The 25,023-nt window shown below is 41.0% G+C and overlaps 1 long non-coding RNA gene across 1 annotated transcript; it reads left to right on the top strand.

The window, feature by feature from the left end:
- Positions 1 to 7,879: 7,879 nt before the first annotated feature.
- On the top strand, positions 7,880 to 8,384 carry LOC131469648 (uncharacterized). Its single transcript, XR_009241824.1, has 3 exons — positions 7,880 to 7,935; positions 8,045 to 8,188; positions 8,309 to 8,384. It is a non-coding gene; the product is annotated as an uncharacterized LOC131469648 (long non-coding RNA).
- The last annotated feature ends 16,639 nt before the right edge of the window (positions 8,385 to 25,023 follow it).

Raw genomic sequence — 25,023 nt, 5'->3', positions numbered from 1 at the left:
CAGTGGGCTCACAGTGGGCTGGCCCGCATGGGCCCCACAGTTGCTGGCCCGCCCACTGTGGGCCTTATGTGGGCTTACATAAGGCCCACAGTGTGGGACCCACACGTGCCACGCATTTCACGACTGTATGGGGGGCCGCGTGGGCTGCCCGCTGTGGGCCATAACTTTTGGCCCAAAGCAGGCCCACTTGGGCCCCACACGGGCAGGTTTGCTGGCTACCTCAGCTTCTAAATGTGAAAGTTTTCTACTTTGTGACATTTTTTATCTTCTTAAATGTGAATATTTTCTACTTTCTCTCATTTTCAGCTTCTTAAAAGTTAACACTTTCTACTTTCTGCCATATTTCAGCTTCTAAATGTGAACATTTTCTACTTTCCGTCATATTTCAGCTTCTAAATGTGAATACTTTCTCCTTCTGTCATTTGTCAGCTTCTAAATGTGAATACCTTCTCCTTCTGTCATTTGTCAGCTTCTAAATGTGAATACTTTCTACTTTCTGTCATTTTTCAGCTTCTAAATGTGAATATTTTCTGCTTTCTGTCATTTTTCAGCTTCTAAATGTGAATACATTCTACTTTCTGTCATTTGTCAGCTTCTAAATGTGAATATTTTCTACATTCTGTCATATTTTAGCTTCTAAATGTGAATATTTTCTACTTTCTGTCATTTGTCAGCTTCTAAATGTGAACATTTCCTACTTTCTGTCATATTTCAGCTTCTTAAATGTGAATATATTCTACTTTCTGTCATGTTTCAGCTTCTAAATGTGAATATTTTCTACTTTCTGTCATGTTTCAGCTTCTAAATATGAATGTTTTCTACTTTCTGTCATTTCTCAGCTTCTAAATGTGAATATATTTTACTTTTCGTCATTTCTCAGCTATTAAATGTGAATACTTTCTACTTTCTGTAATTTGTCAGCTTCTAAATGTGAATACTTTCTACTTTCTGTCACGTTTTAGCTTCTAAATGTGAATATTTTCCACTTTCTGTCATTTTTCAGCTTCTTAAATGTGAATATTTTCTACTTTCTGTAACTTCTGACCTTCTAAATGTGGATATGTTCTACTTTCTGTCATTTGTCAGCTTCTGAATGTGAATATTTCTACTTTCTGTCATATTTTAGCTTCTAAATGTGAATATTTTCTACTTTCTGTCATATTTTAGCTTCTAAATGTGAATATTTTCTACTTTCTGTCATATTTCAGCTTCTTAAATGTGAATATATTCTACTTTATGTCATGTTTCAGCTTCTAAATGTGAATATTTTTTTACTTTCTGTCATTTGTCAGCTTCTAAATGTGAATATTTTCTACTTTCTGTCATTTGTCAGCTTCTAAATGTGAATATTTTCTACTTTCTGTCATTTCTCAGCTTCTAAATGTGAATATTTTCTACTTTCTGTAACTTCTGACCTTCTAAATGTGAATATGTTCTACTTTCTCTCATTTGTCAGCTTCTGAATGTGAATATTTCTACTTTGTCATTTGTCAGCTTCTAAATGTGAATTCTTTCTACTTTCTCTCATTTGTCAGCTTCTGAATGTGAATATTTCTACTTTGTCATTTGTCAGCTTCTAAATGTGAATTCTTTCTACTTTCTGTCATATTTCAGCTTCTAAATGTTAAAACGTTCTACTTTCTGTCATTTGTCAGCTTCTAAATGTGAATATTTTCTACTTTCTGTCATTTCTCAGCTTCTAAATGTGAATATTTTCTACTTTCTGTAACTTCTGACCTTCTAAATGTGAATATGTTCTACTTTCTGTCATTTGTCAACTTCTGAATGTGAATTCTTTCTACTTTCTGTCATATTTCAGCTTCTAAATGTGAAAACGTTCTACTTTCTGTCATTTGTCAGCTTCTAAATGTGAACATTTCCTACTTTCTGTCATATTTCAGCTTCTTAAATGTGAATATATTCTACTTTCTGTTATGTTTCAGCTTCTAAATGTGAATATTTTCTACTTTATGTCATTTCTCAGGTTCTAAATGTGAACATTTTCTTCTTTCTGTCATATTTCAGCTTCTTAAATGTGAATATATTCTACTTTCTGTCATGTTTCAGCTTCTAAATGTGATTTTCTTTTTAACTTTCTGTCATTTGTCAGCTTCTAATTATGAATACTTTCTACATTCTGTCATATTTCAGCTTCTAAATGTGAATATTTTCTATTTTCTGTCATTTTTCAGCTTCTAAATGTGAATATTTTTTACTTTCTGTCATATTTCAGCTTCTAAATGTGAACATTTTCTACTGTCTGTCATTTCTCACCTTCTAAATGTGAATACTTTCTCATTTCTGTCATATTTCAGCTTCTAAATGTGAATATTTTCTACTTTCTGTCATTTATCAGTTTCTAAATGTGAATACTTTCTACTTTCTGTCATTTGTCAGCTTCTAAATGTGAATACTTTCTACTTTCTGTCATATTTCAGCTTCTTAAATGTGAATATTTTCTACTTTAGGACATTTGTCAGCTTCCTAAATTTTAATATTTTCTACTTTATGTCATTTGTCAGCTTCTAAATTTGAATTATTTCTACTTTCTGACATTTTTCAGCTTCTTAAATGTGAATATTTTCTCCTGAATGTCATTTCTCAGTGGGACTCTGGTTGTCAGCCAGGGGGGAGCGCTGCCCCAGCTTGAGCGCCTTGAGACCCTCAGCAAAGTACTAACCAACTAGCTCTGTGGGGGTCCTATCACAACGAGACAAAACAGTCCTAACAGGAGGCTCTGTGGCGCACAACATAGTCAAAAATCAGATTTCTGGCTTGATAGGTTTATGAATTATTACAAAAAACACACCCTTTCAAAGACCGCACAGGTCTGAAACTCGGCACCCTGGATCAGCCTTAGTTCCTGATACACATACTGAAAAATCACCTGGCTCACTGCCTTTATGAATTATTTAAAAAAACTGAGGGTTCTCGCATGTACTGTGCTCTCATATATACATCACTTTTATGCTTGAATTTTACAGACTTAAAAAAAAAAAAGTGTGAAGGCGAGAGCAGGTTTTGAATCCGGGTTGCCCGCATTGAAGACCGCTGCTCAACCATGTTCCCATCCTTTTTCCGTGGCTCCGCCCCCTCTACTCCACCTACTCTCCGCGTCTGCACCTGCAGAAGAGAGAGGAGACGGACAGAGAAGGGAGGAGATACACTGAGAAAGACTGAGGCCGTTTCTCAATACTCAAGTAAACAGGTATGTACTTGCTTACTTGGGAAGTATATACTTGAGAAGTACGCTGGGAGTATATACTTGCCAAGTACGGGAGTACACAAGTATGTGGCTGTTTCTCAATACTCAAGTAAGCCAGTATGTATGTATTGTTCTGCTGTTTGAATGGTGGCTGGCGCCAAGTGCTGCAGCCTCATTACCGTCACCTACAGTGTTGATAAATGAACATATGAAATACTTTTAATAAATGCATATATATTGTTATTATTTTCACATTTTAAATATTTAACTTCATTTATTAATTCATTTCTATTAATGTATTAATACAATACAATGATACTACAATAGATATTACAGCATTGTAGTGTGGGACTGGGACAAAGTAGACAATGGTTTGGCACGTGGCAGCAGTTGATAAGGGGGGCAGTGTGAAACAATCAGACATGTTAAGTGGTTGGGGTCTATCCTGCTCATGGGTCACAGGGGCATTTATTTTTAATAATATGTATTAATATATATTTTACTCATTGATTTTTTGACAAAGACAGAGGGAAATTTAAAAGGATCAATAGAAAATTGATCTGTTTGATCTCTGTGGGATAATGACATGCTGTTTGTGGACAAGCTGTTGGATGCTGATGTGACTTGATTCGACCGGTTTGAGTGGACGCTGGCATGTATGTTGCCGCTGCTCACCGGTAGTTTTTCAAGTGTTTTTCAAGTGTTTTTATCGCTGCTTTGGCCCATGGTTTTTTCTGTGACAAAACTGACTCTGCTTCCACTCATTCGCGAGAGCTAAAAACAGCTTCTCTCGCACAGTTAAATGCCGTCGCCCTGACACTTCTGTCCAAAAGTGCACGGGCTAACGCCGGCTGCAAGTTCAAGCTAGCTGTCACGCCACCGGCTTTCTGAGTTTTTCCGGTTCCTTCCTCGTCATGTGGCCCAACAACTCTCTCACCCGGTTTGGTCACATTTGGATACTGCTGTCGTTCTGCCATCATCCTGTGGCAGGACTACTTCATTACTCTGTCGCAGACCTCCTTCGGATCCGCTGGAATGCACCGGAGCCTCCACCACCGGAGCTGCACCATCACCCGGACATCACTCGCCCACCCCGCCGGCGTTACATCCACCGTGGGTCCCGCAGACATCTCCAGCACAATGGCTCCAGTACAGTCAACTCTACTTGGTCCACTTCTCGTCGCTGTCCCAGAAACTCCGGCTGTACCGTCAACCACAACGTATTAGCCGGCCTGGCTAGGTCGGCTAATGCTACTACTGTCAAACACGACACCTCCGCTGTCAACTTCGGTCTGCTCAACATCCGCTCACTCACGAGCAAAGGACACCTCATCCATGATCTCCTCACTGACCAAAAGCTTGACTTTCTCTTTTTAACAGAAACTTGGCAACAGCCTAATGACTTCTCCGCACTCAACGAATCCACTCCTCCCGGTTTTGTTTACATCTGCCGTCCCCGAGGCAACGGCCGTGGAGGAGGTCTCGCGGTAATTCACCGCGAGAAGTGGAAAGTCCTGCCCGTCTCTGTCCCTACATGTAGCACATTTGAATGGTCAGACCTCCGTAACTGCGACTCTCTCCACCTCTTTAAATCACGACTGAAAACTCACCTGTTCCGGACCGCCTACTCCCTCTAACCCCCCCCTGCTATCACCACCACTTCCCCTAAGTTATTGTGTTGATTTTATGTGCTCCTTTTTTGTTTTTTTTACGAAATTGTGTGATTTTAATTCATCTTGTTGTAAAGTGTCCTTGAGTGACCTGAAAGGCGCTTTTAAATTAAATGTATTATTATTATTATTATTATTGTATTGTATGTACTTGTTACCGGTGCCAGAGCTAGGGGTCTCTGGTCCGGCAGCATGAGGACTGCAGCAGCCTTCCCTGAAACTTTGTCACCGCTTCTCGTCGTCACGACACTCACTTCACTAGGCAGAAATGCTAATGATCCCGGACGAGCCCCCAAATGTTACCGGTGCCAGAGCTAGGGGTCTCTGGTCCGGCAGCATGAGCCCCTCAGGCAGCGTGCACTGAGTGGCTGAGCTACGGTATAAATACCTGTGGATCCAAACACACAACACGAGGGCTGTTAGCTTCTGCTACTGCTGCTCGGTATGTTTATTCTCTGCCCATGCGCCGAGCACATCACATTTCATATATACAACATTGCAAATATCATACCAATTACTTTCAGAATAGTATTAACAGACAATAACTAGTAGCCAGCAACGTTTACCGTCGGAACGGCTCACACACACACATATACACTCATTCTTGTTTAACCGACCTTTTGCGGACGGAAGTGAACACGGCAATAAAGTACATATTTAAACATAATACAATGCTTAGCTCTACTTCATAGCTTCGCTTATATGTTGTTACATAGTTGAACTGAACAGAACTGTACAAATAGTACATTTTACATACCTGTGGATCCAAACACACAACACGAGGGCTGTTAGCTTCTGCTACTGCTGCTCGGTATGTTTATTCTCTGCACATGCCGAGCAAAGCAGAGCGGAAGCCGTTTGCTTGGACCCACTGGTGTTATAGCACCCTCTACTGGTGCAAAGTAGTAGTGCTTTCTGCAAAACTGTTTTTATAAAGGTTCAAATATTACAATGAAAAAGAGGGGGTGTCTGTTAACATAATAAACTATATGTGGCTATTTCAGACCCACTACATACTGTATTGTAAATGTGCAACGTGCAACTTTCCTCTCCTTTTACCAAGTGCAATATATAAAATAACATCCATCCACTCTGCTGTACAATGTACTGTATGCACTATCATATACTGCATATTTCCTTTACTGGCTCCCACTGTAAATACTTGAAATACTTCTTTACATATCCTTATAATTTTTATAGAAGGTATTGGTGCACTGTTTTGTTGTTTCTTCTTTTATTCTTTTATCTCTTCACTTGCACTACTAGAGCTGTCCTTTAATCTCGTTGTACACTGTATAATGACAATAAAGGTGATTCTGATTCTGATTGTAGAGTAGTATATATATATATATATATATATATATATACATATATATATACTACTCTATAAATATATAACTTGTACAAATATATACTACTCTACATATCAAATATTTACATATTATATTTAAATACAGATACAATGACCGTGCGATTTTAATATAAATCTAAAATTCAAACTGTCAGGTCAAAACGTTTCCATTAAAAACAAAATAACACGTCAACAACAAATCTATGGATCACACCAAGCATGTAAGACAGCGACGTCTGAGCCAGCGGATCATTTCATCAGGACAGGCCGAGGTAACGCTGCTCTGTGCCGGGCACAGTGAGCACCGAGCGTCCGCAGAGGCGGAGCTGATCACCTCCGACAAACTATAAATACGTCATATCTTCATACACAAACCACATGTTTGAATTCTAAATGACTAATTTCTCGCCTTAAATGATGTTAAAACTTTGTTCCGGGACACAGAAAAATATTTATTTCAGATTTATATTTCTATTATTTGCTGCTATGCTCCGCCGAAATGTATTCTGGGATACATGGCCATCCCAAGTACGCTTAAGTCACCTCCGATGCATACTTGGTAAAAAAGGGGCGGAGCGAGAACACTTCCGGGTTTGAGAACCGTCCTCTCTGTTCGCTTACTTGAGAATTTGGAACAGAACTTGGACTGAGGCTGATGACGTGTTCACAAGTACAGGAGTACGCAAGTACGCACAAGTACGGACAAGTACGGACAAGTATGGATATTGAGAAACGGTGATTTTTTGCTGGAATTTGCTTTTGTGGAACTACCCTGCAAACTTGAGTATTATTTATTTATTATTCATTATTGTTATTTATTATTAAATTATTTAATTTGAAATTGAATTTAATTTCAGAGTTAAACACTCAAAATGTGTTTATTGTGTTTATTTATGTTTGTAAGGTCAGCATTTAGTGTTTTTTTAATGTATTTAGTGGGTTTTTCTTCGAGTTTGCCCTTAAGATGCGTCAATTTACTGCTTGTGGTTGTGTCACGCTCTGATCACGCTCTGATCACGCTCTGATCACCTGCTGGTCAGGGAGCGTGCAGATAATAATTGGGGCAGCGTGAGCACGCAGAAAAAGAAATAAATTAATAATAATAATTAAAATTATGATAATAGTAATAATAATAAAATAATAATAATAATAATAACAAAAGAATAATAATGATAATAATAAAAAAATATTAATAATATAAAAAAAGTATTACAGCTAGAACCTTCATTCTTTTTGCAGTAGAAAACTGAGGATTAGATCATGGATCATGGTTGTACAATGTGATCAGGTTAAACAATTTTTTTTTTCTTTTCTTTTACAGATGACCAAGTCAAAAGGTGAGGGAGAGTGCCCCATTTGTGGCAAAGTTCTTAAGTTGGTGGCCAAACACTTGAGGATGAGCCACGGTCTTCTTAACCTGAGGGAGAGGACTATACTCATTTAGCACTTTATTTAAACCTTACAGTAAATTAAATTAAGGATTTATTTTTTATGTTTTTTTAAAGTCATCATGATTAAAAGGTAAGTTAAGATGTTCTCTTTTCTTTTCAGGTTGAAAATGTTTCTTGGTACCTTTATTATGTGGACTCACTGGCACCATCTTTGGAGTTTGTCAGAAACAGGGAAAAGTTACGCAAATACCTCCGTCGCCTTTCTGAGGCAAAATTAAAAAAGCAAACACAGCTGAATTACCTGAAGAGCCTGAAAAGGTAGGTAGCATTTTTTATATGAAGACAATGAACATAAATGGGCTTAAATACATGTAAATACTTAATACTAATATACAATACCAATTAATACTTTGACTTCCTCTGACAGATTCCTTCTTTTCCACACTGTCAACACAAACCTGAGGCAAGATGATCAGGATCTACATGCGGAGTGCAAGCACTTTATTGAGTACATCGGGTCAGTACAGAAAAGCTGCTCCAAGCTCGTGAGTAAAGAGATCACACAAAAGAGGTCAGTTTAATTGTTCACAACCATGTGAATTGATTGTATTACAGATATGAGCAATTGGCCAAGTAACGTGATGATTTGTGAATCCTCATGGGGTTTTTTGTTGTTGTTTTTGTCTCATAGGCATAACATGCTAATAGAAAAAAATCAAATCACAACAACAGACTGCTGGGCTGTGTTGAAGGCTGCCAACAAGGACTTTGAGCTGATCATTGGAAAACTGTTAAAAGACAGAACTTTGATTATGGAGAAGAGTGAGCTCACATTAGTGGTGTATTATCTGGAGGCCATCTTGATTTTGAAACACCTCCAACGAACAGGCGTGGTGGAGCACATGACTGTGAGTATTACTGTGCTATTTCCCCATACATTCTAGCCATTAAGCTTACTAATATTGTTTACCGGGCCTTCCCTCTTTAGAACAACATGGTGGTGAGATGATGGTGCAGGTAGAGACTTCGCTGACACAAAACTTAGAACAAAAAAGGATTTTATTTGCAAGTCAAGCATCATATCAAGCGCTGCAACTCGCTTGAGAGAGTCTGCTCGTGTCAAAATCCCGAACAACTCTGCTCCCAGAAGAGCAAAAGTAACCTTATATACAAGAGCAAAACTAACCTTATATTCAGTAGATTATCTAGCATTATCATTGTAGGCATCACATGTTCCGACACCTACCTTTCTCCTGTTTCCCTGGGGCAACGGGTCCAGACATACCATACAGTCTCACGATCTATACATTGGATGCAACATGTTTGGACAATATCGCCATTTAGTCAAACAGGAAACATCGATGCTTCCTTAACACACCATGTCCAGAACAGACCCTCAGGCTTTCTGTTATATACAGTTGATGGGGTGCTTATTGTAAAGCACGTGGTCTGACTGTCATGTGTCAAAGTCCAGAATACCCTTTTCCCCCTCTTGTCTCATGTTTATTTGTTAATGTCCATCCTTAACGGGATAAAGCCAGTGACCAGCCAGATGGCAAGGAGAGTCTTTGAGACAGCCACTAAGGACTTGACAGATTCAGAAAAGTCACTGGTGGCTGACTACCTCTCACAATCCACTGCAACAGCGGAAAAACATTACTGTATAAAGCAGGTGGATCATCTTTTGAGGGCCAGTCAGCTGCTGGCTAAACTGGCTGGTGACTCAAGGTAAGCATTAAAACTAATCACCTTAATATATTTTGATCAACCGAGGGGGGTTCCAGCCATGCTTCTTCAAGACTGTTGATGGACAAGTGCCAGATCTTTCTGTGCGCAAAAGGGTGTCATCGCAAGCTGTTTGAGTGTTGGGTGAAGACTTGCATGAAACTGCGTCTAAAGCATGTCCACTGTGAGTGAACATCATATTCAACATCATTTTCAAGTAAAAAAGATTCAACATGATTCAACTATGTCAGTTACAAAAGATTATAGGAAACTTTTTCTTCACAGCATACTTCAGCCGACGCTGCCCAACAAAACCACAGCTGAAAAGGTGGATCTCCAAACAACAATGGACGCGTAACATCCATTGTAAAGGGAGAGTTTGCAGGGCTCGACTGACTTTGAACACTTGGAGTTTACATAAACGGAGTCCTGCCCACCAGCCTTAAGACACACCAAATAAAACTTGATTGATTTGTAACCAAGTTATTGTGACTAAAGGTTGAGAGATGTTGCCTGCTCACTGGCTCCCCTCTCCTCCTTATATGCCCCTCCTCTAAATATAAAATATAAAAAAATAGTACAACATTTTTTAAAAAAAGTTTCTAATTTAACCGCCTAAATAATTTTTATTTGATTTTATTCTCTGTACTTTTCTTATATATTGATATGTAATGAAGGGGGCAAAGGCTGCAAATTTGACTTTGCATTATGGGATGTTGTGAGGATTCAGAGTAATAAAAACTAGCACATTATTGAAAACCTTAATTTGTATCCAATCTGGTCCAAGTTGGACCAAACGGTTGATTTTCTACAAATGTTCAAAGATTTGTGAAAAACAATTCTAAAATATATCATAATATCACAATTAAACCACGTAACACTTTATAATAAGTACACACTATTAAGCATTAGTTAAGCATGAATACATATTGAATTCATCATTCACAACACATGAATACTCATTAGTATGTAGTTTATAAACAGTGTTACAGCTGCTGCTGGCTGCCGTTAAGTGTATGTTCATTGTGTGTTCCCATGAGTGATTCTACCAGGCATGCAAAGCAAGCTGTGTGATTCCCTGTTGAGGATTGGTCCTTCTAAAGCAGAGGTGGTCTACTCCCTGCTTCCTGTCCACCGGCGTCTGTGATTGGTGTGGCTGTGATTCGACCAAGTCTACCAATCAAGACTCTTCAATCAACCCCAGCTGCAACATAAATAAGTTGTGTGCCCTCAGTTCATCGTTTAGCTTTGCCTGGCTGGAACCTATCTGAGTGGTTCTAGCGTTCTGAATCTTTGTATACTTATTTAGTTTAGAGCGTACCTTAACCGGTTGGTCTCTCTTTCTTTTGTTCTGAGACTGTTCTTTTGCAGAATAGCTGCTTGTTTGTTTTGTGTGTGTATCTTTGTAAAGCTTATGGGTGCTGTTATGATTAGATGTTATTACATGTTTGACCGCTAGGCGGCAGTACTGGTTAGTAGTCAGCTTACCGTACCATATAACGGACTAGAGCAAGACTGCATGAGGGCACATGTATGTTATGGAGAACGTGAGACATTAAACTAAGTTACAAGCTATCAACACGGCCTCATCCTTGGAACACGAACATGACATGGTACCAGGAGTAAACTCGAATGGGCGACATGGATTTAAAACCACCGGAAAGTTTGAAACTGACAGGGAATGTCGACGAGAACTGGCGCACCTTCAAACAGCGGTTTCACCTTTATGTTTCTGCTATGGGACTCGAGGCGAAGCCGGAAGCTAGAAAGGTAGCGCTGCTGCCAACAATAGCAGGGCCACAGGCCATAGAAGTATTTAACACGTTCGTGTTTGACAGTCCTGAAGATAATGAAAAGTTGGATGTAGTGCTTAGCAAGTTTGATACTCACTGTTCTCCGAAGAAGAACGAGACGTACGAGAGGTACGTGTTTCGGTCTCGTACACAGCGCCAGCATGAGCCCTTTGATAGCTTCCTGACGGACTTGCGGCTAAAGGCGCAGTCCTGCAACTTCGCGGCGCTGACGGATTCCATGGTCCGGGACCAGATTGTATTCGGTGTGGCGGATAAAAAGGTCAGAGAGAGGCTACTACGGGAGATGGAGCTGACGCTGGCAGGAGCCATTTGATTTGATTTTATTTGAAAGGGACCATGTGCAATTAAAAACATAAATGTCACCATTTGATGCATTACACCAGAGTTAGCCTTGGGCTAATTTACATCTGCAGTCCCTACCTAAAGATAAATACAACACAGGTAAAACATCAAATATCACTCAGCAGGTAATCATGTAGTCATGTAGAAGGACAAAATAAATACAGCACAGTTATTTATTTGTGCCTGGCAGATTAAGATCTGCCAGGCCAGTGAGCTGTCCCAAAGGCACGTGAGGACGTTCAGCGAGATGTCTGCAGTCGCCTCGGCGCAGAGCGACAGCGTGGCAGCGGTTGGAGCAGTGTCGTATCAGCGGGGACGGCGCACACAGACCCGGCCTGCACAGCAGGAGGACGTGATGATAAACTGCAAGCGCTGCGGCTCACAGCACAAGCCTAGACAGTGTCCAGCGTTTGGTAAGGAATGCTCTACTTGCCAAGGCAAGAATCATTTTGCTAAACAATGCTTCTCCAAACGGAAAGAGTGGAAGAAAGGAAAAACTGTAAACTTAATAGACGAGCCTGATCTAAGTGACACGTTCTTTGTTGGAATGGTGAATTGTGAAAGTGAACAAATAAATAAACCAGACAATGTAAATGATGTCACTACAGAAGATAAGTGGATAGCTCCTCTAATGATAAATGGGACTGTAGTCACCATGAGATTGGACACTGGTGCAAAAGCAAATCTCATAAGCATGTGTGATGTGAAGGCGATGAAAGATAAGCCACAAATAAAAAGAAAAGAATCTGGACTGAAAGACTACAATGGGCGGCCAATCAAATGTTTGGGCACATGCAGGTTGAGTGTCACATTTAAAGGAAAAGTGCACCACCTATTCTTCTTTGTTGTGAATGAGGGACGTGAATCACTTCTTGGTGACAGAGCCTGTGAAGAACTGGGGCTTGTGAAAAGAGTGTATCGCATCATCCCAACCATAAACCCAACAAATGACTCTATGGAAACAATTGTTCAGAACTTTTCAGATGTTTTCAAGGGTTTTGGTGTTTTGCCCTTCACATATAAAATACAGTTGAAAGAAGGAGCCCAACCAGTTGTGCATGCAGCACGCAGAGTTCCGGCGCCACTGAAAGACTGCCTAAAGAAAGAACTCGATAGAATGATCATGCTAGGAGTGATCAAAAAGGTTAATGAGCCTACAGACTGGGTCAACTCACTGGTCATCACAAAGAAAAAGAATGGTGAGTTGAGAATATGTATGGACCCTAAAGACTTAAATGAGAGCATAAAGCGTGAACATTATCAAATACCTACACGTGAAGAGATCATCAGTGAAATGTCAGGTGCCAACTACTTCACAAAGCTTGACGCCTCACAAGGCTTCTGGCAGCTGAAACTGGATGAAAGTAGCACCAAGTACTGTACCTTTAATACGCCCTTCGGCAGACACTGCTTTCTCAGACTGCCTTTTGGAATCAAGTCAGCACCTGAAGTATTTCACAGAGCGATGGAGCAGATCATCGAGGGCTTGGATGGAGTTCGAGTCTACATTGATGACATAATCAGATGGGGTTCCACAGCCCAAGAGCACAACGAGAGGCTGAACAGAGTTATGGAACGCATACAAAAGTATGGACTGAAACTCAACAAGAGTAAATGTGAGTTTGGCGTTCAAGAGATCCTCTTCCTGGGAGACAAGCTGTCTGCACGTGGTGTCCAACCAGATAAAGACAAAATACATGCAATACAGAACATGCCAAGGCCCACAGACAAGACAGGGGTGCTACGCATCATGGGGATGGTGAATTTCATAGGTAAATTCATTCCCAATCTGACAGCAAAGACATCATGCATACGAGAGCTTCTGCACAGGGACTGTGAGTTTAAATGGACAGTGAAACATGAGCATGAGTGGCAAAAACTCAAGGACACACTGAGCACAGCACCTGTGTTGTCATTTTATGACCACACCAAGAGGATAAAAGTGTCTACAGATGCTTCCAAAGATGGTATTGGTGCCGTTCTACTCCAGGCTGAGGGTGAGCACTGGAAACCGGTAGCCTATGCATCTCGGGCTATGACAAAAACTGAATGCCGATACGCTCAGATCGAAAAAGAATGTTTGGGACTGGCGTATGGTTTGGAGCGGTTTCATAGCTACGTGTACGGCCTGCCGTCTTTCACAGTCGAAACTGATCATCGACTGCTGGTCGCCATCATCAAAAAGAATCTGAATGAAATGTCTCCACGGATTCAGCGGTTAATGATGAAGATGCAAAGGTATGATTTTGAACTGATATATACTCCAGGTAAACACCTAGTCCTTGCTGATGCCCTATCCAGAGCAACTACAGGCGACAGTGTGAGTGCAACAGACGAGGACATACAGTGTCACGTGAACATGGTGTCGGCTACACTGCCTGTGTCTGACACAAAGTCAAGACAAATAGCGGGGGCTACAGCAACGGATGCTGAGCTACAGCATGTCATGCAGAACATGGATGAGGGATGGCCAGCTGGTTCATGTCCACAATTTTACCATGTTAGAGGTGAGCTTAGTACTGTGGATGGTCTGCTGTTGAAAAAGGGCAGGATTGTTATTCCACAGGCTTTGAGAATGGACATGTTGCACAGGATACATGAAGGCCATCTCGGCATCGAAAAGTGTAAAAGGAGGGCGAGAGACACGGTTTTCTGGCCCGGACTGAACAAAGACATTGAAACACTTATAAGTAAATGTGAAACATGCCAGAAACACAGGAACAAGCAGAGCAAAGAGCCTATGGTGGTAGCTGAGGTGCCAACAGCACCATGGCACAAAGTAGGAATGGACTTGTTTCATCTCAGAGGTAAAGACTATTTAGTGATAATGGATTACTACTCAAACTTCCCTGAGATGGCGCTACTAACAAGCTCAACATCAACTTGTGTCATAACACATGCTAAATCTATCTTCGCCAGGCATGGCATCCCACACACCGTGGTGAGCGACAATGGCCCCTGCTTCAGCAGCAAAGAATGGCAGAAGTTTGCAGAGCAATATGATTTCAAGCATGTGACGTCAAGCCCACACTATGCACAGTCAAACGGGCAAGCTGAAAAAGGAGTTCACATTCTCAAGCAACTCCTAAAGAAAGCAGCTGACAGTGACTCGGATCCCTATCTGGCTTTATTGAGTTACAGAGCATCACCTCTTCAGTGCGGCCTGTCACCAGCTGAACTGCTGATGAAGAGGAAGCTACGAACAACTTTGCCGAGTCATCAAAACGACAAATTAAAGCAAAAGAATCACTCAAAGATTGAACATAAGCTACGACAACAGAAAATGATGCAAAAGTCATTCTATGACAGAACAACCAAGCATCTCCCTCCACTGACTACCAACAACACAGTCAGGATTGAGGATGCTGATGGATGGAGTACAAAAGCAACTGTCCTGCAAGAAGTTGCTCCACGATCGTACACAGTGAAAACTGATGATGGACAAATCCTCAGACGCAATCGTCGCAGTCTGTTAAAGACTCCTCAAGGGACTGTTGGTGAGCTCAGTGTAACCTGTGGTGAATCTCAGGTAATTCCCAAACCTGTTATGGACTGTAACACTGACTCTCACACACCTACTCCAAGCAAACCTGAGTTAAGAAGGTCCACAAGAGAAATCAGAAAGCCTGATAGACTGAACTTATAAACAAAGAAAATTCAATATGCATGTTAAAGATGTTGAACAAAATGTATATTGACTGATGTTGTGAATGTGTTCTAAATGGTCTAGTGTTGGCTTAGATATGAGTTATGCAATCTGATATAAACTGTTTATACTGCTTATGTGTTGCAGAGTTATGCTGAATGTGAAATGGTTAAAATAACTGATACAGCTAATGTGATAATTCATGTTAATGCATTTTAACTTAGAAAAAGGGGGATGTTATGATTAGATGTTATTACATGTTTGACCGCTAGGCGGCAGTACTGGTTAGTAGTCAGCTTACCGTACCATATAACGGACTAGAGCAAGACTGCATGAGGGCACATGTATGTTATGGAGAACGTGAGACATTAAACTAAGTTACAAGCTATCAACACGGCCTCATCCTTGGAACACGAACATGACAGGTGCTGATCTCCTCTTGTTCTTTGGTGTTTCTTTTTTTTTTCCAAGAGTTAAATAGTGGTGATTTATTTGATGTTACTTTGTGTTTTAGTTATTTATCAGCATCTGTACAGCCTCCTTTTGTTATGTTTTCTTGTACATGTGCACCCTCCTTATTTAATTAAATTCCTGACTTTACCCTAAACCAGTCCAGTTGTCCCATTCCACCTTATTTCTAATTCCAAATCACATGTTGCTGCTCTCCAAAACGAGCCGGGTCGTAACAACAGTTATAAATCTTTTAACACTACACTACCAGGAGGAGTCCTTTGGACGGTTTTTGAGTTTTTTAAGGGTGATGACTTTGCTGAAATGAAACATGTGAGGGTCAGGGTACTAAAGTGTAATCCGTTTTTCTGTCAAAACCAAAATACGAAAAAACGTAAACAGTGCACACTTTTCTTTTTTCGTTTTAAACCAAAATTGGAAAAATGGATTTAGCTCTCAGCATCAAAAAAACAAAACCAAATAACAGCCCAAATTTGTTTTTTACTAATTCCTTTTTTCGTTTCTCATTTATTAATATGACGGCGGACAGACCGGAAGCGGAAGTGGCATGTAACATGTAACAATCTCAAAATAAAAGTAGACCTGAGGGTTTTAGTACGAAGGAGGCTCAACATAGCCAGGCTCTGTGTTCATGATCCGGCTCAACAAAACCTATAGCCCCGGTCAGAGTTAACTGGTGCTATTTTCCGGTTATTGTCCGGCTCTGAGCTTTTTTGTTTTAATGGAGAGCTGTGAGGAATACAAAAAAGTGATCACAGCCAAATATGACAAGAGATGAGGCTAGCCTTTAATTTCTGACAGCTGAACATTACATATCTTGATTAACCTTTATCCATTTCAACCCATAAATGCATAAGTGTTGATGATACAGTCTCCTTTGATGGATTTAACTCGGACTGGGAGGATGGAAAGAAGACAGCGATCGTCTCCGGCCCCTGTATGACCACACGTTGTATGAGATGCTGTGATGTTACATGCCACAGGCTCCTTGGAGTACTTTATGGGTGTCCTATCTTTGTCATTTTGTTCAACATGAAGCACGCTGGGGTGGCCTCGACTACAAACCCTGCACGTCAAGCGCTTATCACAGTTTCGACTCATGTGCCCAGCACATAAACAGCCGTAACAAAGCTCCTTTTCCTTTAGAAAGCTTATTTTGTCTCTGTGTTTCTTCTTTTCAAACTGCTGACATACTTCCAATAAGTGGCTTCCAGAACAATACACACAAGTTAACTTCTGCACAGAGCCATGCGAATCCACCTTTAACCTTCTGGAGTTCTCCTCTGATTGTGCTGGTGCAATGGTGGTGGCGAAGCTGTTTTCTCTCAGCTTATTCACTGGCTGTGACCTCACCCTGTGGTTGACCTTGGAAAAAGATAATCCAGAAGGAACATCCCGAATGTCACCAAATAGAGGGTCAGATATTATTCTGACATGTTTTTCAATGAATGTAACCAGCTCCCTGAAAACAGCTCTATGGTCAGATGCTTCTAATATTTCGTGTGCCACAGTCCTCCATCGTTCTCTCACCTTAAATGGTAGTTTGGACATGACTGCTCTCATGGTGCTTGGACTGTCTAACTCCCTCATGTACTGTAGTTTCTCCATGACATTACAACATGAACGCAGAAAGAGAGAGTAACTTTGCAATGCATTCACATCTTCGGCTTTTAATGCAGGCCAAGCCAAAACCCTTTCAACGTATGCAGTAGCGATCTTGTACTCATTGCCAAAGTGTTCTTGAAGCAGCCATTTTGCTTGAGAAAAGCCATGCTCTGGAGCCATATGCTGGCAGCTCCAAACCAGTTCCCTTGACTGCCCTATGGTGAACTGCTCGAGATAGTACAAGCAATCCCCTCTGCTGACCTTCTCCTCCACCCCTTGCTCAAAGGCTCGCTTGAAGGAAATGTACTGAAGAGGATCCCCATCAAATATTGGAATGTCACGTGCTGGCAGTAACATTAAGCGATGCTGATGTACAAGAGCTGCTGTAATTTCATTCTGCCTTTCCATTATGGCACAGATGTTTCCAAATTGCCACTCATCCGTTGACTGAGCGCTTAAAAGTGTAGGTTCCATAGGCTGTGATGATACATCCAGTCGCACTGTGCATGGCTGCCTAGCCTCCTCTGATATTGTAGCAGTTGGTGGAAGATCATGTGCTGGCAGTGACCAATCCTTTGCCTCCTGTTTGCCCAGCAGAGACTATACTTCCTGAGGAAGCTGAAACAAAACTCTCTCCCACCCAGCTTCCTCACGACCTTCTACAGAGGTGTAGTTGAGAGCGTCCTGACATACTGCATCTCCACATGGTACTCCAGCTGCAGTATGTCAGACAAAAAAGCCCTGCAGAGGATCATCAGGGGGGCGGAGAGGGTCATCGGAGTTTCCCTCCCCTCTATCCAAGAACTATTCCAGTCCCGCTGCAAGAAGAGGGCACTGACCATCGTCAATGACCTCTTACACCCTCTCAACAAACTCTTTGAACTGCTGCCATCAGGCAAACGCTTCCGGAGCATAAAAGGCAGAACCAACAGACTGATCAACAGCTTTATTCCACAAGCTGTCAGAATGCTGAATTGCTGATATGAATCTGGACAACAATCACTATTGCACCTTAATCTGCTCTGCTTTATTTCTCTCCAGCCTTGTTTTCTTCTTTTCTATTTTTGTAATTACATAGCATTTCACTTGGCACTTTAACTGTACTGCAATGTTTAACCGTACTGCAATTTAACAGGCTGCTGCTATATATAATTTACATTGATCTCTACACTGACAGTTGCTGCTTAACGTCTTAGGGAAGTGTGAATGTGCGTGATTTGATTTGATTTGAGTTGCTGGTTTGTAAGCCTTTGCCATTGGGTTGAGCCTTTTAGAAGCTGTTGCCTTTTTGTGCTTGTCCAGGTAGGAATTCATTGCACTTGATGCTGCTTTAGAACCACTTTGAGACTCAGAAGCCTGTAGCACTGCTAATTTAGCAGTAGATGCAGCTAGCTTTGCTTCCAGCTCCAGCTGTTGCCTTTTCCTTTTAAGCTGGTGCTCTTGTTCCTCCAAAGCAGGGCCGGCTCTTGGCATAGGCGATATAGGCGGTCGCCTAGAGCGCCATCTGCGAGGCGCCCCTCCAGCAAAAAAAAAAAAAAAAAAAATTTTTTTTTTTTTCAATGAAAACAAATTTTCATTGTTTTAAATTTTTAAAACAATGAAAATAAAAATTATTTTCTATTCCCAGTCGCCCTCATTTGTGTGTTCTCTCTTGAAAATAATAAATATTAACAAATGAATAAACAATAATGTTCCTAAAATGTGGTGCTGCTGAATCACATGACGGGTGACCTCAGGGTCAGAGCAGGGATCAGAGGTCAGGTCACAGACAGGTGAAGCTTTTGTTATTAACGACATGAAAAGGCCGTCCAAGCCCTCGAGAGCCCCCCCCAACACACACGGGGGGGCACCGGAGAGCAATCTCGCCTAGGGCACAAAATTAGGTAGAGCCGGCCCTGCTCCAAAGCATGCATTTTCTGTAAAGCTGCAGCATGAGCAAGCAACTCTGCTCTTTCGACCTCCGCTTTAATTCTTGCCGCAGAAGTAGTGCTTGAGCTTTTTCTGCTTGAATGCTTGCTTGGTACATTTGAACGACTGTCCTCTGGATTCACATCATCATCGTTATCATCCTCAACACCATCATCATCATCATCACCCTTTAATGTCTGTTAAGCAACTGAGACCCATTTTTTCACATGAGGAATAAATTCATAATTGGGTATCATTTTTGCTTTGAACCATATGTTGTGCTTTTCTTTTTCATCATCAGGCAAAATATCAATCAAAGACCCATGAACACCTTTGGCTTCATCACACAATTTGACCAACTCATCAAGAGCATGCTGAACCTTTACATTGTCATTGCTTTGCATAAACCCTTTAATTTTTTCTCTTAAGCCACCTGCCTTATTTAGCTTAGCTTTTCTAGTAGCTTGCAACTTATCAAGCCTTTGCTGAAAGGTTTGATAAGTTGTTCCGGCTTTAGCTGGCGATCCACATTGACTGGTGAGATCCAGGCAAATCCTATTCCACATGGCGTGTCCTATGGCTCGTGTCCGGTGTCCTCTCTTGCGGCAATCACATGCGATAGGTGGGCTCTCTCAGGTACCTTGATGTCGGCTTTCCAGGATCCCATCAGCTGGAAACTGTAGCGCCGTCCGCGACATCCAACGCCGCCTGACGGTGAAACTCTTCCCGCTGACTTCAGCAGTTTTTCAACTTTGTGTAGTGGCTAAGCCCCAGCTTAAAGCCACTGAGGGGCTGCAGGACAGGCTAAACTTATTAACACGCTGAATACACTTTCTGGCACGTCCAATGAAGTCCAGTCCACACGCTTGTTTTGCTTAATGTGCAACCTTTTATTTCTAACATTTTACGGCGCAAGATCAAGTCCAACAAACAGCAGATATCGGTGACGGAGATCACCGTGCCAAAACATATCTCAAAGCGGTTGAAAAACTGTGCGCTCTTCCGTCTGGCAACACCTGCCCAGTGACACAAAGTTCCCACCTTTATAACAACAAAAAGAACACACCCACCACCTGTCGGCATAAATTGGTAGTGCAGCAGCTACGCAAAGAAATGGCTCCTACAAAGTTAATTTGAGTTGTCTGAACATTACAACTACTTGTTGGATTACATAAACAGCTTTAAAGATACGACACAGCGTTAAGTAAGTTGACTCTTAAGGAATAAGAATAACATATTTGCTTTGTCTAAAAGATGATTCTTCATCTTAGTTTCTTCTTACAGGTGAGGTTACATATGAGGCCAGGTAATCTGCAAGGGATATTTACTGTTTTATGACAGCTCAGGTTTCCTACACAGAATTGTTTTAGTCGACAAACTACCTGCTCTAAAAAGAGCTGAAGCCTGAATAAAAAATCGATTACATCACCTCCTCACCAGTGTTGGGCATCTTACTTTAAAAAAGTTATTAGTTATAGTTACAAATTACTTCTCCTAAAAAGTAATTGAGTTGGTAACTCAGAATCCATAACCTTTCAAAGGCTTCTCTTGTCACACATTTTGCGTAATCTTCTCAAAACATTGTTCAGATGATCTTCATACCATGCCACACGAATGCATTCAACATCTCAACACAGAGGGGGAGAGGAATGGAGCGGAGGGAACAGGAGCTGAGCGAGTGAGCGCAGTAACAAGGACAAATCAGAAACCCCCTGGAAGAAGTGGGTGTGTGTTTGCCTGTGTCTCATTTGCATATAAAGGGACCATGCACAAAACCGAGCGTTCTGAAAGGGGTGGGTTTAGCAGGGTTATTGAACTGCTATGGTGCTTCATCCTTATGGTATTTTGACCAAAGCATGTCACTGACATGTTCATTAGGACACCAGGGAACTATTTTAACTTGGGAAATAGGGTATAATATGTCTCCTTTGAGTAAACAGTTTAAACACAGTGCCCCCAGAGGTCAAAGGTCACCATTTTTTGTGGTATCCCCAGGATGATGTCATGAATCTATGTACCAAGTTTGGTTAAATATGTTAAAGGCTTGCAGAGAAATTGGCTTACTTCCTGGTTGGTGACCTCAACGTCATGTTTGATTGGCCATGTGGCATGGTCTGAAGATAATCTGAACGATGTTTTGAGAAGATTACACAAAATGTGTGACAAGACAAGCCTTTAAAAGGTTATGGATCAAATCAAAGATGGCAGAAAATCCAATATGGCCGAAAAAAACATTAAGGATGCGTTGAACTCGGCTTGGCCCAAGGGTTCCAGTGATACATCGTTTTTGTGAAAAATGGATGAACAAGTCAAAAGTTAATGTACATACATGCATGTCCAACTTTGTCCTATTGGTGGTGCTAGAGTTCTCGAGCTTGCGTTGCTTACACAGTATCACCACTTGAACCCAAGTAACGGGTGGTCTGCTGTTAAATTATTACAATATTGGGGAATTATTACATTATCAGGACCTGCGAAATGAAGGATAACCTGATAATGTAATAACCTCCCGTTAATGTAATACTTTATTACATTATTGGTAAAAAGTGTATTACATTATTGGGAAATGCACTTTATTACATTATCGGGAAGTTATTACATTATCAGGTTTTATTACATTTTCAGTGGACTCAAGTGCAAATTTTTATTACATTATCGGGGTTATTACATTATCAGGGATTTATTACATTATCAGGTTCTACACGCCTCACTCAGAGTCATCTCTGCTCACGTCTCTTTTTCTCTGTTTTTAATGTCATATATTTTAAGAGCATGCAACGAAGGTACGAACAACATTTCTAACATGTAAATAATATGATAAAATTGAGTAATAGTATACAGATTAAACACAAGGAACGTAATGTCAAAGATAAGTTGCCAAATGTGCTTATCGTGCAATTCATAGTGACTTGTATGTTTGGTTGTTATGGAATGAAATGCCATGGGTTTAAGAGTTTTATCATGCATTCAATATATTTTCTAAATCTGCTTTTCAGCATCGAAAACAACTGTTTAATAAGAGTGGAGAGGTAGGCTACGTTGTTTTGATTTAATAGTAGCAATATTTATTCTAAGTTATAGATGTTATATGACTATATCAGGGTTTTTCACTCCTGGTCCTGGGGAGCCACTGTGCTGCATGTTTTAGATGTTTTCCTGCTCAAACACACAATGGGTTCCCTCTTGTTAAAGTTAGAAAGCATTTATAATGTCACAGGTAAATGTTTAGATGACTTGGTGGAACAGCTGTTGCTGTGCATCGTCATCTCAATACATTCCAAATTTAGTGAGAAACATTTTGACAAAGAGTAACTGCACTGTTGACGAGTGTTATCAGTGAGTTAGTTGAAAAATGACAACTCTGTAATCCTCTAACTAAAGCCTTTGGTCCTGATGGTCCTTTTCATTTTTAAGTAGGTGGACCCTGTTGTTGTGAAAGTGATAATTGATCATCATAGTGAAAACTCACACTGTCATCAGGGATCCCACATACAGTGGAGCAATTACATAAGACTGTGAAAGACACTTTTCAGATCCATGAGGAATTCACCCTTCATTATTTGGATGAAGACTTTGGGGATTTCTTCACAATTCATTCTCCAAACAACGTTAAACATAAGGGGACAATGAAAGTGGTCATTATTCCATCCATAGTGCTCACGTTGCAAACACCAGAGACTGAAAATGTGGTATGCAGACGATGCAGGCGATGCAGTTCCACTTCAAAAATGTTGCCTTCACAGTCATCCTCTGGTTCTGCAGAATACCAGTCAGATGGCACATCATCAATGTCATCACAAGACACTATTTTGTTAAGCCCTGAAAGAGCATTGTGGCCAAGTGAAGTTGAGATTCCACTTTTTTTCAGTTTGCAGCAGAGGCAGGACTCAGGTATGCGAATGAACAGTTTTTGAAGATGGCACTGTCCTGAACAACACCCGGGTCAAGTCTGAAATAATGGAGAAGCTGGCAGATTACGTGTACAGTTACACTGCCTATCCCACAGGCCTTCATGTTGCACAGATTGCAGAAGCCTTGGTCCAAAAACACCCATGTCTAACGGAACCTGGAAGTCGCAACGGGTGAATTGGATGGATGTACTCCCTAAAATACAAAATGGGGAATTATAGGTCCAAGTTAAGAAATCTTGGATTTCCTGAAGTCACATGCAATTCTCTTAAAAACAAGCGTCCTGGTGAGAGGAAACCAGCCCAAAATGTTAAAAAAGGACGCAAAGGGGAAGTGATGTATCTCCTACATTATCCCTCAGGGGAAAGCAGTGAACAACAATACCAAAAACGACTCAAAATCCTGTCAGTGAATTGATGTCCAACACTTTTGCTCATAGAAGACAGGATGTCGTCAGTCATCAACTGAGCATCGAAGAGATCAAAAAAAGGTGGCCTGATCTGTTTGACGCACCACAGGTGAGAAAACAAACACAGTTTACCACAAATGCACATTACTTGGGCAGCTTGTTTAAATCTAAATATGTAAATTGGGCCCTGTCAATGTTTGTCTTTTTCTGCTTTTTTCAGGTCAACGCTGAGTTCCATCGAATTGCCACTGTAAATCTTGTAATTCATGTTCACGTTACATCCACTACACCCCTAAACTGCTTGGTATCTTCCAAGCCAAGAAAGGTGCTGCTGGACAGAGGCATGGTGCAGAGATGAATATTCTACTCCAGGTATTTTAGTTTGCTCCTCTGTTTATATACTTTATATAATTCTTTTCCCAAGCTTGTTGTCACCACTGTTTTTTAACTATCTCTGTACTCTTGCATTCAACACAAGATCAAATACCTCATGCTGTCTTTATTCCACCACAGTGTTTCTCAATCAGCGGCATACACAATTTTAGTAAATCATACGTGACGTACGCTGATATTTACACCACAATCTACACCAGATCCTGCACAAGTTTGATAAATGAGAGTGTAATCTGAGTGGACTTTTAAAAAATATGTCACATGACTTCAAGGTTGCAGTGACCACTCCAGATAAGGGCTGAATAACATGATGAATTTTAATAGAAATTGCAATGGGGGTTGGCAAGATGGCGTCGTAGTGTGAACACCTCGCCTGTTGAGCTCCGGTGAGATTTACTGAAATATCCGTCTGAAATACGTGTTCACCTGGTGAAACATTATAAAAGCGCGTGGGAGTAACTCACTATAATCAGAATCAGAGTCAGCTTTATTGGCCAAGTATGTGAACACATAGAGGGAATTTGACTCCGGGTTTATCCAACACACGCTGTACATTAAACGTAAACATCAACATAACTTAACATACATTCAACAAAATTGAATAAATAAGGTGTCCAGAGGTCCGGTCTATTTTTAAATATATATATTTAAGTATATAAACGATAAGGTGCAAAATAGTCAATAAATAAATAAACTGGTCAAGTGGTCAGTAGTGTGACGGCCTGGGGGAAAAAACTGTTCTTGTGTCTAGCAGTTTTGGTGTACAGTGTTCTGTAACGCCTGCCAGAGGGAAGAGGATCAAACAGGTTGTTTCCGGGATGTGATGGATCAGCAGAGATACTACCTGCCCGTTTCTTGACTCTGGATGTGTTCAAGTCCTGGATGGTGGGCAGTTTAACACCAATGATTCTCTCTGCAGTCCTGATGGTGCGATTCAGTCTGTTTCTGTCCTGTTTGGTGGCTGACGATAAGTGGCAGCTCTTGACCAAACTCACACACTGGTGTTGACTTTGGTCCTTCAGCCCAAGCCCCCCTCCCCAACACCAGTCCCGAATTTTTCTGAGACCCCCAAATCTCCTGCATTTACCAGAGTGCCGTGGGCGAGACATCCCGGTACCACTGGTCAGGTGATGCGGACACTGGGGGGGGTCTTGGCTATCCCGACAGCCCCCAAATCTCCCGGC

This window comes from Solea solea, chromosome 12, assembly GCF_958295425.1.
Source record: "Solea solea chromosome 12, fSolSol10.1, whole genome shotgun sequence".
Taxonomy (NCBI): Eukaryota; Metazoa; Chordata; class Actinopteri; order Pleuronectiformes; family Soleidae; genus Solea; species Solea solea.
Note: the sequence above shows the minus strand (reverse complement) of the source record. Positions and strands in the feature narration are given on the sequence as shown.